Consider the following 15,362-nt stretch of genomic DNA (forward strand, 5'->3'; position numbering starts at 1 on the left):
TAACGAATGTACATTTTAGTTTCACAGATCCATAAATCGCAATGACAGAATGTATTATGGATTACAAACAAAATTGTGGCAGTATCGAATAGCGTTTAGCGTTAAAATATAATTAATTAGGCCCAGCCCCGAATTGTCAATCTTATCCATCTTTCCGCTGCTGTAATACACATATCCCAAAAATAATACATCATTTGTAAATACTATACAGAAAATGAAATTCAGATCCGTTTTTACGTCATGTATCTCTTTTATTTTCAACAGTAAATTTAATTAGATTCCAAAAAAAGAAAAAAATATAATAAAATTATTAGATAAAACTTTATTGCGTGCAAGCAACTTAGGAACTTATCATGTAGGATGTAGAGGAGAAAAAATTATCTTTATTCCGTATCTTTATTTTACGCCCTAATAAATTCTATCAAAACGACAATAATAAAGTAAAATTAATTTGAATCAAGACTATCAGTATTTTTTTTCTCTTAACAATTTCACTCGTTTCAAAACAATGGAAATTATAGTGAATTGCTAATAAAATTAACTAGAAAATCAAAATGCTCGAAAAAAATTAACGAAAAATTGTATTTATGATCATCAACATCGGATAGGAATTAATAAAGAAGTTAACTTTAAAAAAATAAAATAAAAAATGACAAATAATTTTTTGTTTAAAAATAATCAGTCTCGTTTTTAATAGGATAAATTAATACAAAAAGGGTTCACTTACGATTAATTACCACTTCATTACAAATACATTAGAAAAAAAAAAAATTTTTTTTACTAAATTTTCTATATCTCCTCATAATGATTGGTTAACGATCGAAACTTTGTTATTTTAAACAAAATAACGAGTTGGAAACTAGATAAAGAATTTTTTTAAATTTTACATCGATGAAATTTCACTTAATTTTCATATGAAATTAATTTAAAGGCAATTATTTAAAAGTATAATTCTCATGAATAATTTTTAAATAAAGATATGATTGGAACGAATTGGCCAAGAAAACTTTTAACTGAAAAGCTATGAAAGTTTTAATTTTTGATGATTATACTTACGTTACAAGAGTTAAATTGTGAATATAGACGTTTAAAACATATCAGCATGAACAAAATTTCTTCGTACTTATAAAACAAGATCTATTGTTGTGTAAAACCCTTTTATATATGTATGTATGTGTGTGTGTGTGTGTGTGTGTGTGTGTGTGTGTGTGTGTGTGTGTGTGTGTGTGTGTGTGTTTGTTTGTTTGTTTAAATTTTATGTAAGTATGCAATAAACGTTTTAAAGATAAAACGAAAGAGAACTGACGAAATAACTTGCCATGACTTTTCAGAAAATTGTATTTAATTAAAACATTTTCATTTATATTCAAAGAAATACGTACACAAAGTATTTTCCACCACTGCTCAGTCAGTATAGTGTCAGTCACCTAAACGTTAAGATATCCTTTTGATCACTGAAAATCAACATTAAACCGTTTCCCTTGCTCCTTACATCACTGACTCCTTAATTTTCCTTCCTACCCTTTTTCATTTGCCTTCGTTTCCTTTAAAAAAACAAAAAAAAAACAGTCAGTACTTAGTTTAAAAGAGTTTTAAAGGTTTCTAAAAAGAGAAACGGTTGGTTGGTTGCTTAATTCATAACGAAGCATTTCGTATTTCTTCGAAAATTTAAATGTTAATTTCGTACAAAGACTTGTGAATTAAAAAAAGAAAAACTTTACTAAAAATTTTATTTAAAGAAGTTTTTTTCTACTTTTTACATTCAAACATATATTTTTTTATAAAAAAATAAATATTAAATATTTGTTTTAAGTTATAAGTTATTAAATTCAAAAAATAAAAATAATTTATCATTAGAATACCGGATGAAAACTATTACAACGTTGTTTTAGAAGAAATTATTATATTTTTTTTCAATAATTGAAAACGCCAAAAAAACTGATATTCCAGACCGTAAAAATTATTTTTTTAAATGTTGAAATCATTCTCAACTTCGGTTTTAAATCAAAAATCATTTTGTTACAACACGAAATATTTGCTCATTATGTTGGACAATAGTCCTAATCCAGTAATTCCCAAACTGTGCGCCGCGGCATCCCGGGGCGCCGCGAAATATTGTAAAAGCTTCATAATTAATTGAACCAAGAAATATATAATTATTAATTAAATGTTAATAAAGTAAAAAATGATGAAGATACACGAGTTTTATTTATTTTTCTTATTTACGAGTAAAGGGCTCCACAACTCGGAAAAGTTTGGGAACCTAACCTATTATTTGTAATTTCTCCTGTTATGAATTTTTAAAAATGTAACATCTTACGTTATTTTTTATTAATTCATTGAACTTTTGTGTTGTTAAAAAAGAACAACTATGCTGAGTGAATAAATTAACATTTCAGTTTATAGGATCAAATTAATTAAAGGAATAACATATTTACCGATACGTTTATAGATCGTGTATCTTTGTGAATATGTAAATACTCACTTAAAATTGAAATGGCTACATATTTTAATGTTAATCATCTACTTGAAAAATTTGGATTTTGCACTTTTTCTCAACTACAGTAATAAGCCGTAATCGAGACTTTTCAACGATATATCATGTCGATATGTCATGATAACATAAAATGTTCAGCATTTTAAAAAAATTAGGGTTCAAATACAGAGATAGAAGAACAATTGCTAACATGTACAGGAACCAAACAGCAACAATAACAATTGAAGAACATAAGAAAGAAGCCCTAACAAGAAAGGGAGTCCGACAAGGATGTTCCCTATCTCCGTTACTTTTTAATCTTTACATGGAACTAGCAGTTAATGATGTTAAAGAACAATTTAGATTCGGAGTAACAGTACAAGGTGAAAAGATAAAGATGCTACGATTAGCTGATGATATAGTAATTCTAGCCGAGAGTAAAAGGATTTAGAAGAAACAATGAACGGCATAGATGAAGTTCTACGCAAGAACTATCGCATGAAAATAAACAAGAACAAAACAAAAGTAATGAAATGTAGTAGAAATAACAAAGATGGACCGCTGAATGTGAAAATAGGAGGAGAAAAGATTATGGTGGTAGAAGAATTTTGTTATTTGGGAAGTAAAATTACTAAAGATGGACGAAGCAGGAGCGATATAAAATGCCGAATAGCACAAGCTAAACGAGCTTTCAGTAAGAAATATAAGTTGTTTACATCAAAAATTAATTTAAATGTCAGGAAAAGATTTTTAAAAGTGTATGTTTGGAGTGTCGCTTTATATGGAAGTGAAACTTGGACGATCGGAGTATCTGAGAAGAAAAGATTAGAAGCTTTTGAAATGCGGTGCTATAGGAGAATGTTAAAAATCAGATGGGTAGATAAAGTGACAAATGAAGAGGTATTGCGGCAAATAGATGAAGAAAGAAGCATTTGGAAAAATATAGTTAAAAGAAGAGACAGACTTATAGGCCACATACTAAGGCATCCTGGAATAGTCGCTTTAATATTGGAAGGACAGGTAGAAGGGAAAAATTGTGTAGGCAGGCCACGTTTGGAGTATGTAAAACAAATTGTTGGGGATGTAGGATGTAGAGGGTATACTGAAATGAAACGACTAGCACTAGATAGGGAATCTTGGAGAGCTGCATCAAACCAGTCAAATGACTGAAGACAAAAAAAAAAAAAATATCATGTCATAGTTGTTTTCATTCGTTCCAGAGTTATAACCAAATAAAATTTTAATTAATGAAATATTTGGATCTTATAAGGGTACATCAGTTAGAATACGACTTCATATTGATAAAATTAAAAAAAAAAAAAAATTTTTTAAATTTAAGTATATTGATTTATTAATAATTATTAACCTCTGACTATAAATACGTTTTTACAATAAATAATAATAAACAACAATAAATAATAATACAATAATAACAATAAAAAAATTTGGAAAAAAATCAGAAGTTATTAGTGAAATAAAGTTTTATGTACTTTTCATTTTAATTCAAAGATTTTACAGAGGTTAATAATTATTAATAAATCAATATTTTTAAATTAAAAAAAAAATTAAAAGAAACATATGTATATGATGTCGGATTCGAACCGATGTGTTCACGGTTACGCATCTGACACGTTCTCATTTACACCACATAATTACTTAAACGACGTTAAACAAAATTAATGTATAAACTAAAATAAAATACCGATACGCAAAAAATGTGATGCAATGTGGTGTCCACCACAATGGAATAGTGTAACTGTTCACTTTATTAAAGAATTGATGGATCGTATGTTACTTGCAAATGAAATAAGTTTAAAAGAAGTGCAACAAAAAATGTGTATATGTAATTTAATAGGCGTACAAGGAGGTCATGTGGCGTTCACATTATAATTTTTTTTATTCCTTTTTAATATAGCTATTTTAGCTGCACTCCCCAGATAAGTAAAAGCACACACACGCACATATATATGTAAAAAAATATACATAAAATATTATATTTGTTTTCTTCCTTAGTCGATGATGAAAATATTAACCCGTTGTATTTCAGAAAGATTTAAATTGTTATTTAAGTATCTACTACGAAGTATAGTTCTTCAGAGTTTTATTTTCATTTAAAATATTTTTCAATCAATGCAAATTTTTTTAAATAATATTTTAAGTTATCAAAACAGATGTTGTCTTTCATATGTAAGAATTTTATATATACACTTATAGACAAAAACACCACACATACGCAGAAAATGAGGTAATCTTTTACTCAAGATTTTATATTTGAAGAGTTGGTTTCCTGACAAAGAACTTAAAAACTTTAGGATCATTAGACACATCTGTTGTGTTGGCTTGCTTGCTTGCTTTAGCGGTTAGCTGGCATTTTGTTTTGTTCCTTCTTCTATCAAACCGCTATACCATAACCCCTTACCAAAACCATACCCTATAACGTTGCAGCCAAGTTTGTAGAGTCTCATTACTTGCTCTCCTTCATCTCTCCATCCGTCCATCTATCTATATATTTCATTCTCTTATCAACTCCTACATTTAAACAACCCAAACTAAATCCACCGCCCATTTTATAATACCCAATACTTTTACACCATATTTTTCTATAATATCATATATTTTTGAATTAAATTCTTGATGTCCTTGTGCATTATATTATTAAATTTAGATCAATGGAGTTTTTTTTTCTTTTTTTGTCTTCAGTCATTTGACTGGTTTGATGCAGCTCTCCAAGATTCCCTATCTAGTGCTAGTCGTTTCATTTCAGTATACCCTCTACATCCTACATCCCTAACAATTTGTTTTACATATTCCAAACGTGGCCTGTCTACACAATTTTCTCCTTCTACCTGTTCTTCCAATATTAAAGCGACTATACCAGGATGCCTTAGTATGTGGCCTATAAGTCTGTCTCTTCTTTTAACTATATTTTTCCAATGCCTCTTTCTTCATCTATTTGCCGCAATACCTCTTCATTTGTCACTTTATCCACTGGAGTTTATTACTTTATCCAATGAAGTTATAAATTAATAATAATAATAATAAATATTAAGAGTAAAAAATGTGGTGGAATAAAAAAATGAGATGTAGACGCCCCATGATTTCCTTGCACGTCTATTAAATTACATATACACATTTTTTTAAAATGAAAATTACATAAAGTTTTATTTCATTAATAATTTCTGCAATTTTTTCATATTTTTTTTATTGTTATTACTGAATTATTATTTATTGTAAAATTTTTTACAATGAGAGGTTAATAATTATTAATAAATCAATACATTTAAATTAAAAAAAAGGAGATGAAATCGGATTTGACTGATGTGCCTTCCCCTTGTAAGATCAAAATATTTCATTAACCAAAAATATAAAAGAAAAGAATATTCAATCAGAAAATAATCGATCCCTACTTTGGGATAAATTAAGAGTACAGTATATTAGAAACAATCAGATTTAATATTTAATAAAATTAATTTCTGAACTAAACTTTTGGCAATAGTTTATTATAAAGCAATTTGAACTTTAAAAAAATCTCTTTCGGCACGCTGGAAGGCGGAGGTAGATTTCACCGGTGCTAAGTAGGGGATAAAAAAGATTTCCACCTTGAAGTTAAGAAAAACTTCAAATTTATTCAATACGACAACGGTTCATGTGAAAAAAGTTTCACGTGTTTAGCATAAGACAAGCCCCAGCATTTTACAATTTCTGCAACATTTTGCTCTCCCTTGCCGTAACGGTTGGTCATATCAAAAATTGTTTCAGACAAAACTTTTACGTAATGTTTAGAAGACTAACGACCACTTAAAAACCGATTCGATACTGTGCTTATTAAGGGAGGTATGATTTTTTTGTCTTCGAAACATTTTTTTTTCCACCTCCTGGGCCAACGGTTGGTTATATCATAAAAGTTAACGTAGATAAGTTTTAGGCCCTTATCCAAAGAATAGTAGGAACATTAAACGAATTCAATATTTTACTTAATAAAAAAGTTGTAGCGATAGTTTGTTTTTTCCGATAAAGCCTGCCCATTTTCACACCCGTGGTTCAATTATGCCCATTAATGAACTTGACCGAGATTTTGGGTCGTTTTCTTTTATGTATCAATTTTAAAGTTATTGGCATAAAATTACAGCAGTTATCGTGTCTATAAGAAAGTGAAATATATATATAAAAATACATATAAACTTTTGAACTGACGGTGGTTTTGGGGTCTGGGGGATGTGAAACCCATTACAATAGGTAATAAAAGACCTAGGTATCTCACAATCTCAGTTTTCCGAATTGCAACGCCATCAAGTCGGACCCGTGGGCAATCATTCCCATCATTGTAAACATGGTTAGATTTTACCTGGTTAACTCGAATTCTCCATGACCATTAATCGACCGTCTATTGACTAAATCTATCTCAAATGTGATGATTAAGTTGAGGTGGCATCAACAGGGAGAACAGTTGTATCATCAGGAAAGGAAGCGACAATAAACCCGTCTGATGGGTCATGGTCTTACTGATAAGGAGAAGGCTGAAATATTTGCCACTTATTTGAGCGATATCTTTCAACCGCTTGAAATACGTACTTAAAAAATAAAATTAAAGTTTAAAAAGATTTAATATTGTAATAAAGTATTTTCACATTAAAAAATTAAACGATTAAAAGTAATAATATTAAACACCACCATTCACTCGATTAGTAAGTACGCGAGCGATTTTCATTTCTAGACCGAGAAGTTTTACAGTATTTTTAGGTGTACTTATTTCGTGATACGGTAGCACTCAGTTTCAAATTAAATTACAGGATGGAGCTTACATCTATTTTTAACTGAACTAGAGAATCTTCCAGGTTTTTTAATCGTTGGGATCAATTAAGAGTACTATATATTAGAAACAATATGATTAATTTGTGAACTAAACTTCTGACAATAGTTTATTATAAAGCAGTTTAAACATAAAAATAAAATTTTACGTAATTTTAATGTATTCTATGCGTTGATAAAAAAAGAAATGTGACGATTTTGTAATCCCTTTATGGATTTAAAAAAAAATGTTGATTTTATAAAAATGGAAATATAAACTAAAAATACTAATGAAATATTTATTATTAATTGCTTATTATTACTATTAAATACAAGCTGGGTGGCCAGTTAGTAAATAGCGGGCAGGCTTCTTGATCAAGTAACTGGTCTTGGTAGGGCTGGCATCTTTCCACTAATTATTTCATCCATACCCATCTATCTATCTCTTTAAAATATGTATGTAGCATGTTCCAGGTCATAATAATAATAAAAATAAAATAATAAAATATTAAATAACTATATATAGCCATAATCAACTGCTATCTATAAAAAAAATAATAAAATAAAAACAAATACAAAATTACCTAACCAAATTTATATATATATATATATATATTACACATTCATCATCAGCGTCTAGCAAAAACGACAGTAGATAAATTGATGAAAATTAGTATACACGCTCACTCACTAAGAAAGGATTTTTTTAAATTCCAAGTCTGAAGGGCTAAAATGAAGTAACAGTGGAATTTATTATTGTTTAAATTTCTCGGTAAAAAATGAAGATATCGACTTGATTTTTGGTGTGTGTAATCTTTATGTGAATATATAAAAACCAATTTCTACATTTTTTTGAAATTCCATCTTGAAAGCGATGAAAATTAAAGAAATTTCCAAAAATAATCGAAAATTTACCTCATTTCCGTCTATACAAACCGAAATATTCAGTATAACTGGGTTTGTAAATAATCTTCAAATATCTAAAAAAAAAACATTTTCGGGTAATTTGTATATTAATATTTGTAATTTTAATATTTTAAGGGTGAAAAACATAAATTATTTTTTTATAATTCTGCCGTTTTATGTTACCGTTATTGAATGAAATCTGGTTGTTATATATTTCTCGAGCAAAGACGCGACGAGAAAATTTAAAAACAATTTAGCGCGTTGTTTTTTCTTTTTGTGTTTACCCTTCAGAACCACCATAAGGTATTTCTTCAGATGATATGTATGAATGTAAATGAAGTGCAGACTTGTACAGTCTCAGGTCGACCGTTCCCGAGATGTGTGGTTAATTGAAACTCAGCCGCCAAATAACACCGGTATCCATGATCTAGTATTCAAATCCGTATAAAAGTAACTGCCTTTACTAAGATTTGAACCTTAGAACTCTCGACTTCGAAATCAGCCGATGACGAGTTCACTTCTAGACCGACTCGGAGTAGGTTAAGTCGTTCTTCGGTTTCACTCACTTTAAGTTCGACAATAGATAACATAACCTCAATTTGAGGTTATGTATGACAGTGTAGTGGTGTATTTTTCATACGCGCTTATGCAGTAAGCGACAGTGGTAAGCGAGTTTAAACTTGATGTATGTGTGTAGGGTCTACTCGTTAATCGAACGTAGTATGTTGTGCCTTGTACCGAATGTAAAATTCGAATTTTTCTAACTTTTCTTTATTTTACTCAACTTATCTTAGACCATTTTGATCAGAATCAAACTCTCTACAAGATTTGATAAACGTTTTACGTGTTTATTAGCTATTTTACAATGTTACTGTACGTTAAACATAAAAAAGCAGGGTTTTTTATCTCAATTTATTGGTTTTCCCCCCAGATTTTTATCAAAAACTACTGCAGATACTGTTCTGGGACGTATTTTATTAGATTTTCAGGTATAAAACCATAAGAAATCACTAATTGTGTCCCTTAATTAATGTTCTAAAAATATCAGTACGACCTCATTTCACCGGGGTAGCTGAAATCCAAGCGAAATCTTTCACTAGCCGTAACTCGAAAATGAAGCATTTTAGGACATTTTAATAGTCAATTTTCAAGATTAGAATAAATTATAAAAGTCTCGAGAGAACTTGATGATAAATTCTGCATATATACTAATCTACTCTTCATCAATTGATAATCATTTTTTTAATAATCTCATAAAAAATGGTTATTTAATTTTATATTGAATTTTATTTATAAAAAGGATTTAGCAGTTTTTTATTTTCCAATTTACTATAAATCATGTTTTTCCCCTTATATTTCACAATAATACAATACGAAGTTTAAAATAAACAAGAATAGTGGCTGTACTCTTTTTATGTTCTTGGTAATAACGCTAGTTGGTACTCTTTTAGTGCTCTGTTTATCTTCTTTTCCTTTTAACTCTAATTCTTTTTATGTTCTAAGATAGTTTTATAATTAGTAATTTAAACATTATTTTGATATTATACTAGTTTGAAAAACTTCTTTATATTATATAAAATATAAATAACACTGGTCAACATGATTTTTGTCTTACGAGTACCAATAGGTGTACTTAATGCAGTTTTTTATCCTGTTTTCAAAAATGTATTCGGAATTTCTCTATCACCCACAGTTTCTACAGTTTCCGAAATATCAAGGAGCTTCTGTTTAGTTAGTTTAGATGGTCTTCCAGTTCAATCAGGGTCTTGAATAGAGCCTGTTGTCTGAAATTTTTCGATAAGAATTCGAACTTTTGCAACGAGAAACAGGAGCATTTGGAAACGCTTCAGAAAACTTGTCCATCGCTAAAACAGTTTATTTTTTATCTTTACGAAAGACATATCCCACGAGAAAAACGTGTTCCTCAAACGAAATAACCATTACGTTTCTCCCAAATATTGATTCCGATAAAATAAACAACACGAAACGAAACGAAGCACGTACAATCACAACTGAACAACTGAAGTCTTATTTCTGAGCGACGGTCAATGAACCCACAGTACAACCAACCGAACGCCGAAAAAACAGAATGCTGAAGCATACTGCACAGCAAGGTTTCGAACTCATTGTACCCGGGAAAAAGATAGGCTGTTTACGAAATGTTTTTCAGTTTCAAGATGATGGGGGTTTTAAAAGGCTTGCGATAACAACCGGATTAGGTTCCTTGCCGATATTCAACATTACTATAACCAAACCGTTGGTCAAATCGAATTTGGAATTTGTTTGAAATTAAATTTTCTACAAAAAAGGTCTCTTTATATTTCAATCTCTTTCGGCTATTGAATTAATTTTAAACGTGCGACGGTGTACGGCGTGGCGGGTCAACCAACACAGCCATTGCCAATTTTATTATTGTACCACGCGACTGGCTGCAACTGCCTCCGGATACTTGACTAAAAAACATAAAATAAAATAAAACAATGAAAAATTAGAAATGAAAAACCGTCTTCTCCTTGTGTTTTTCGGTAACTCTATAATAATAATAATAATAATAATAATAATAATAATAATAATAATAATAATAATAAGTATTCTGCACAAAGGCGGATTTTCAGATGGCCGCCCTCCATTCTGCTCGATTCTGTGCCAACCGTTTTATTATATAGTAAGTTTCTTCCCGTTTTATTTGTCTACCAATTTCATTCGTTTTCGACCTTTTGCTTTCCTCCCCGTTACAAATTTCTCCAATGACGTCACCAACAGACAGTAACGTCTCAGCCAATGTCCCAACCAAATGCATTATCTTTTATTATTTCGACAATCGCCCTCTCTTTTCCCACACTACGAAGCACCTCCTCGTTCCGAACTTTCTCCATCCAGCTGATCTTTTCCATCCTCCTTCAAACCCACATTTCAAAGGCCTCCAATCGTCTCTCATCTCCCTTCCTAACAGTCCATCTCTCTGCCCCATAAAGGACCACACTCCACACAAAACATTTTGCAAGCTTTTTCCTTAGTCGCAGATCTAGTTTGCTACGTAGCACTGTCATCATTTTGCTGAATGCTTCCTTTGCCCTAGCAATTCGTACTTTAACTTCCTGATCACACTTCATATCTTCCTTAATGATGCACCCCAGGTACTTGAAGGATGCCACTTGCTCAACTTTATTTCCCCCAATCCTAATTGTTGCCCTTTTGGTTGATTTGTTAATTATCATGCTTTTTGTATTCTTTATATTTATCTTCATTCCGTACTCCTCGCATGTTTGATTTATTTTTCTCAACATTTGGCAACTCTGTGAACCGTACAACATATGTTTTTACCCGTACGGAGCTGGTTAACCAGCAATGTCTACTATTCTTATGATGAAGATGACTATTCTGAAACCCATATACTTGGCAAAATTCGAGTCCTGTGCTGACCAAATTATTCGTCTGAAGAAATTACAATACACTGCTCAATTTTATAAATGGAACAGGCTTTAATTGTTATTTATCAGTATTATTCTCGCAGCATGAAAATAATGAACACAGTAGAAGACCACAGGGTGCAGCGACTTGGTTTTTATATAACGAAATATCGTTATATTTTTGCACAATTAAACAAAAGTTTTCATATATTTTACCGAATTATATGTGGAAATTATTTGCTAGTTCATGCGTATTCCAGTTTTTATAACGTGGTTAAATACGTATAATTAATAAAAATCATATGAAATTATATGATTTTATCTTTTAAATTATATCTTTTCCACACATAGGTGAGAGACTGCCCGTACCTCATCGCCATCGCCCTTCCATGCGAGCATGGACGAACCGCAGCTCCATGGGGGCTGTCCCTCACCCCTACGTCTCCCCCGTAGATATCTTAGTCCGATCCCCCACTCACGGTAATCGACCTCCTTCCTTTAGAAGACGTAGTTACCAGATCCTCTATCGCCCTCCATTACAATGCCCTGCAGCATATAGTCCACTGTGGCTTCCGGCGCGATCCACTGTAGATGAGACCTCCACCTTCATACCTTCCCACCGAGGGCAATCGTAGAATGTGTGCTCCGTATTATCCAACTGGTCGCAGTATATGCAGGAAACTTCCGCCTCCCAAACCTGTGCAGGTAGGCCCAAAATTCCCCGTGGCCACAAAGGAGCTGAGAAAAAATGAAACCTACGTTTCCATGCCTCCTCGCCAGCCACAGCCCAAGTCTGGGAATCAACCTCCGGGTCCAGGTTCCTTTACGTGTTACGTCCTAGTCTTCTTACCATTCCCGTAGAAGAACGGATGCAGTCAGCCTTCTCTGACTTTTTATCCTTCGTACAACCTCTTCAGTTGTAGGTCCCGGAAACGGATCGGCGGGCTTCCTGCCAGCAACTCCACCGCCTCCGTACACTTTGGACTTAAGGCCAATGTTGGTTGGTTGGTTAAAATTAAGGATTGTAATAATTTTCTTATACATAAATTCATAATACAGAATGTAAAAGTTATCAACTGTTTCGCTGATTGGCTTACTGTCTGATGTAGGTGCGATTAGATGCAAATGTCTGCCGAGGCATTTACATCGGTGGCATCCCGACCAAGGCCTGGCTGATGAATGTGAGATGTAATCAGTTAGAGGGTCTCCGGTAAAGTCCTTCAGGGCTCGGAACATCGGGTGGAGGGGGGGGGGGTGGCGACCGGTAACGTCACAAGGTGGATGTCTTCCCTCTACGGCTTTGGGATGATTGGCTTACTGACCGGTGCGAGGATGAGTTTATTGTGGAAGGCCGATCGGTTGATTGATAATGGAAAGAGTAATTTTTTAAGAGGAAATAAGAGTGTTTCACAAACACTCTTATTTTATTACTGCGTAGTTGTACGCAGGATCTTTTGTAGCAGGATCTTTTGCGTAGTTGTACGCGTACGGTTTGATAAGTTTAACAAATTGTACGTATAGACCACCTATCATTAGGAATTCTGCTAAGTACCACCATCTCTTTTTTGGTCTACCAGTTTTCTTTACCAATTTTCATAATTTTAATTTTTAACAAATTTTATAATAATAAACTGTGATCGGAGGTTTTGCTCTATTTTTGGTATGTTTTTTGTTTAAGACAAGTGAGAACATTTTTGATATGAGATTAAATCTTAAAAGGAAGGGTAACGTAAATAATATTAATGACAAAGTTAACCCTACATGGAATTTGTTAACCGGTAAAAAATTTTATATAGTACGTAGTATGAATAGAATTTTAAAAACATTGAAAGAAAATTTAAATTGAAATCTAAAGGAAAAAGAATTTTTTACATCGGAAAAATACTAGGTAGAAATAATAGTATAATAAAAGTAGACGACCAGAAATGCCAACTATAATAAAGAAAAATATGAGACAAGAATGTATAGTCTATCCCAATTACGTTAATCCGTATATCACGTCACAGTTTGTATTTCATGTGAATGTATGTATAAATGCATGTGTGCGCGCGGGCACGCGCACATAAACACACATAAATATAAAAATATATATATATACACACACATATAAAGCATTGAATGTAATATATAAAATATTACTGTAGCTTTATAGAATATTTTTAAGTGATTATAAAAAAAAAATAAATATTAATGAATGCACAACTGCAAGAGTAGACTCTAAAAAATTAATTCAACCTTTTCAATTTGCGTGCAATATTCTTTGTATAAAAACACGAGTGTAACAGCATACTTATTCATATTACATTACATTTTTATTAAAAAAAAAAGAATTGCAATCACTCATGTATGTGTGTATGACTTGTTCAATATTCATTAAAAAAATTATATTTTTATTTTAATTAATATAAAAAAAAATGAAAAAATAAATTAAAGAAATACACATTGAATTACATAATCACATCGATTTTTATTATTATTATTATTATTATTATGTAAGCTACGTAAGCTTTTGTTTTTTCTTACTTGTATTACGCATTAAAATAATTCTATAAATGTCTATTCTTTTTTACTTTCTCCAGAAAAGAAGGAAATTCAATTATTCCAGCAATTTTTTTTTCGAAAAGGCAACAAAATATCACGGAAATAACAAATATATTAATTTTTTTAGTCTTTTTCTCTCTTTAAGATTCATTATCCTTTCTTCAGCTTACAATAATTTTTATTATAGTCAGGCAACAGCCACAGATACCACATCCGACTCCGTCAGCGAATGGAGTGAAACCTCCAAAAACAAAAATCCTATCGGTCCAAGCATTAGGATCGAAAGGCCTTCAGTAGATAACTGAAAGGGTATTGTGTAGGGAAAAGGAAGGAAATATCTTGCTAATCTCCCAAGAATAACTTACGTAAAATGCTTCAAAACACATTCAGACCCCCTTTTTTTCTTTTTCCTGGTTAACCTCCGGGAATTACCGTTCAGGTATAACTTCCGAAAATAAATGCGGATATGTATGAGTGTAATGTGTCTTGAACAGTCTCAGTTCGACCATTCTTGAGATGTGTGGTTAATTGAAACTCAAACACCAAAGAACACCGGTATCCAAGATTTAGTATTCAAATCCGTATAAAAGTAACTGCCTTTACTAGAACTTGAACTCTGGAACTCTCGACTTCCAAATCAGCTGATTTGGGAAGATGCGTACACCCGGTGAGTTACGATCAGACACCTATGGGGAAGACAACCACCTTACGAAAATTCGGGTATCCACACCACTCCTTCCGTTCCTAACCCCCTGATGGGTTTTATCGGAAGTCGTCTTATTGACCGTCAATACTGATTAAATTTCACAGTCATCAGCTAGGCTTCTATCAGGATACACCACCGATGCAAATATCTCGGTAGACATCTCCAAAATTCATGAGGGTTTTAACTACCCCATATTCGGCAGTTATGGGTATTCACGTTGCGGCTGATATGAAACGTTGACTCATCACTAAAAATTAAATTTCTACACAAAACTGCAGCCGATCAACTTTGTCGTCATCTGTAATGTGTTAAACTACGGTTAGTTTGTATGGCTTCATATTTAATCGTTTTCGTAATACGCGCCAAACAGTCCTTTATGGAATGACAGTCTCACGTGACGCATGTCGAGTTGATTTCTTCGCACTACATGCAAAGCTTTTTCTGAGTAGTTCCAGTGCAACATCAAGGACGCGTGAGCGTCCTGGTGATTTTGCATGTTTAACAGAACAGTAACTTGTCTCAACAAAGTTTTGGT

General features: G+C 31.9%; 1 long non-coding RNA gene across 1 annotated transcript in view; it reads right to left on the reverse strand.

Moving 5' to 3' along the window:
* Nucleotides 1-1,401: 1,401 nt before the first annotated feature.
* Nucleotides 1,402-15,362, reverse strand: part of LOC142332598 (uncharacterized) — a 344,493-nt gene continuing 330,532 nt past the window's right edge. The window contains exon 4 of the long non-coding RNA XR_012758339.1: nucleotides 1,402-1,544. This is a non-coding gene — a long non-coding RNA (uncharacterized LOC142332598). The remainder of the gene's footprint in view (nucleotides 1,545-15,362) is intronic.

The sequence above is a fragment of the Lycorma delicatula genome, chromosome 11 (assembly GCF_047948215.1).
Source record: "Lycorma delicatula isolate Av1 chromosome 11, ASM4794821v1, whole genome shotgun sequence".
Taxonomy (NCBI): domain Eukaryota; kingdom Metazoa; phylum Arthropoda; class Insecta; order Hemiptera; family Fulgoridae; genus Lycorma; species Lycorma delicatula.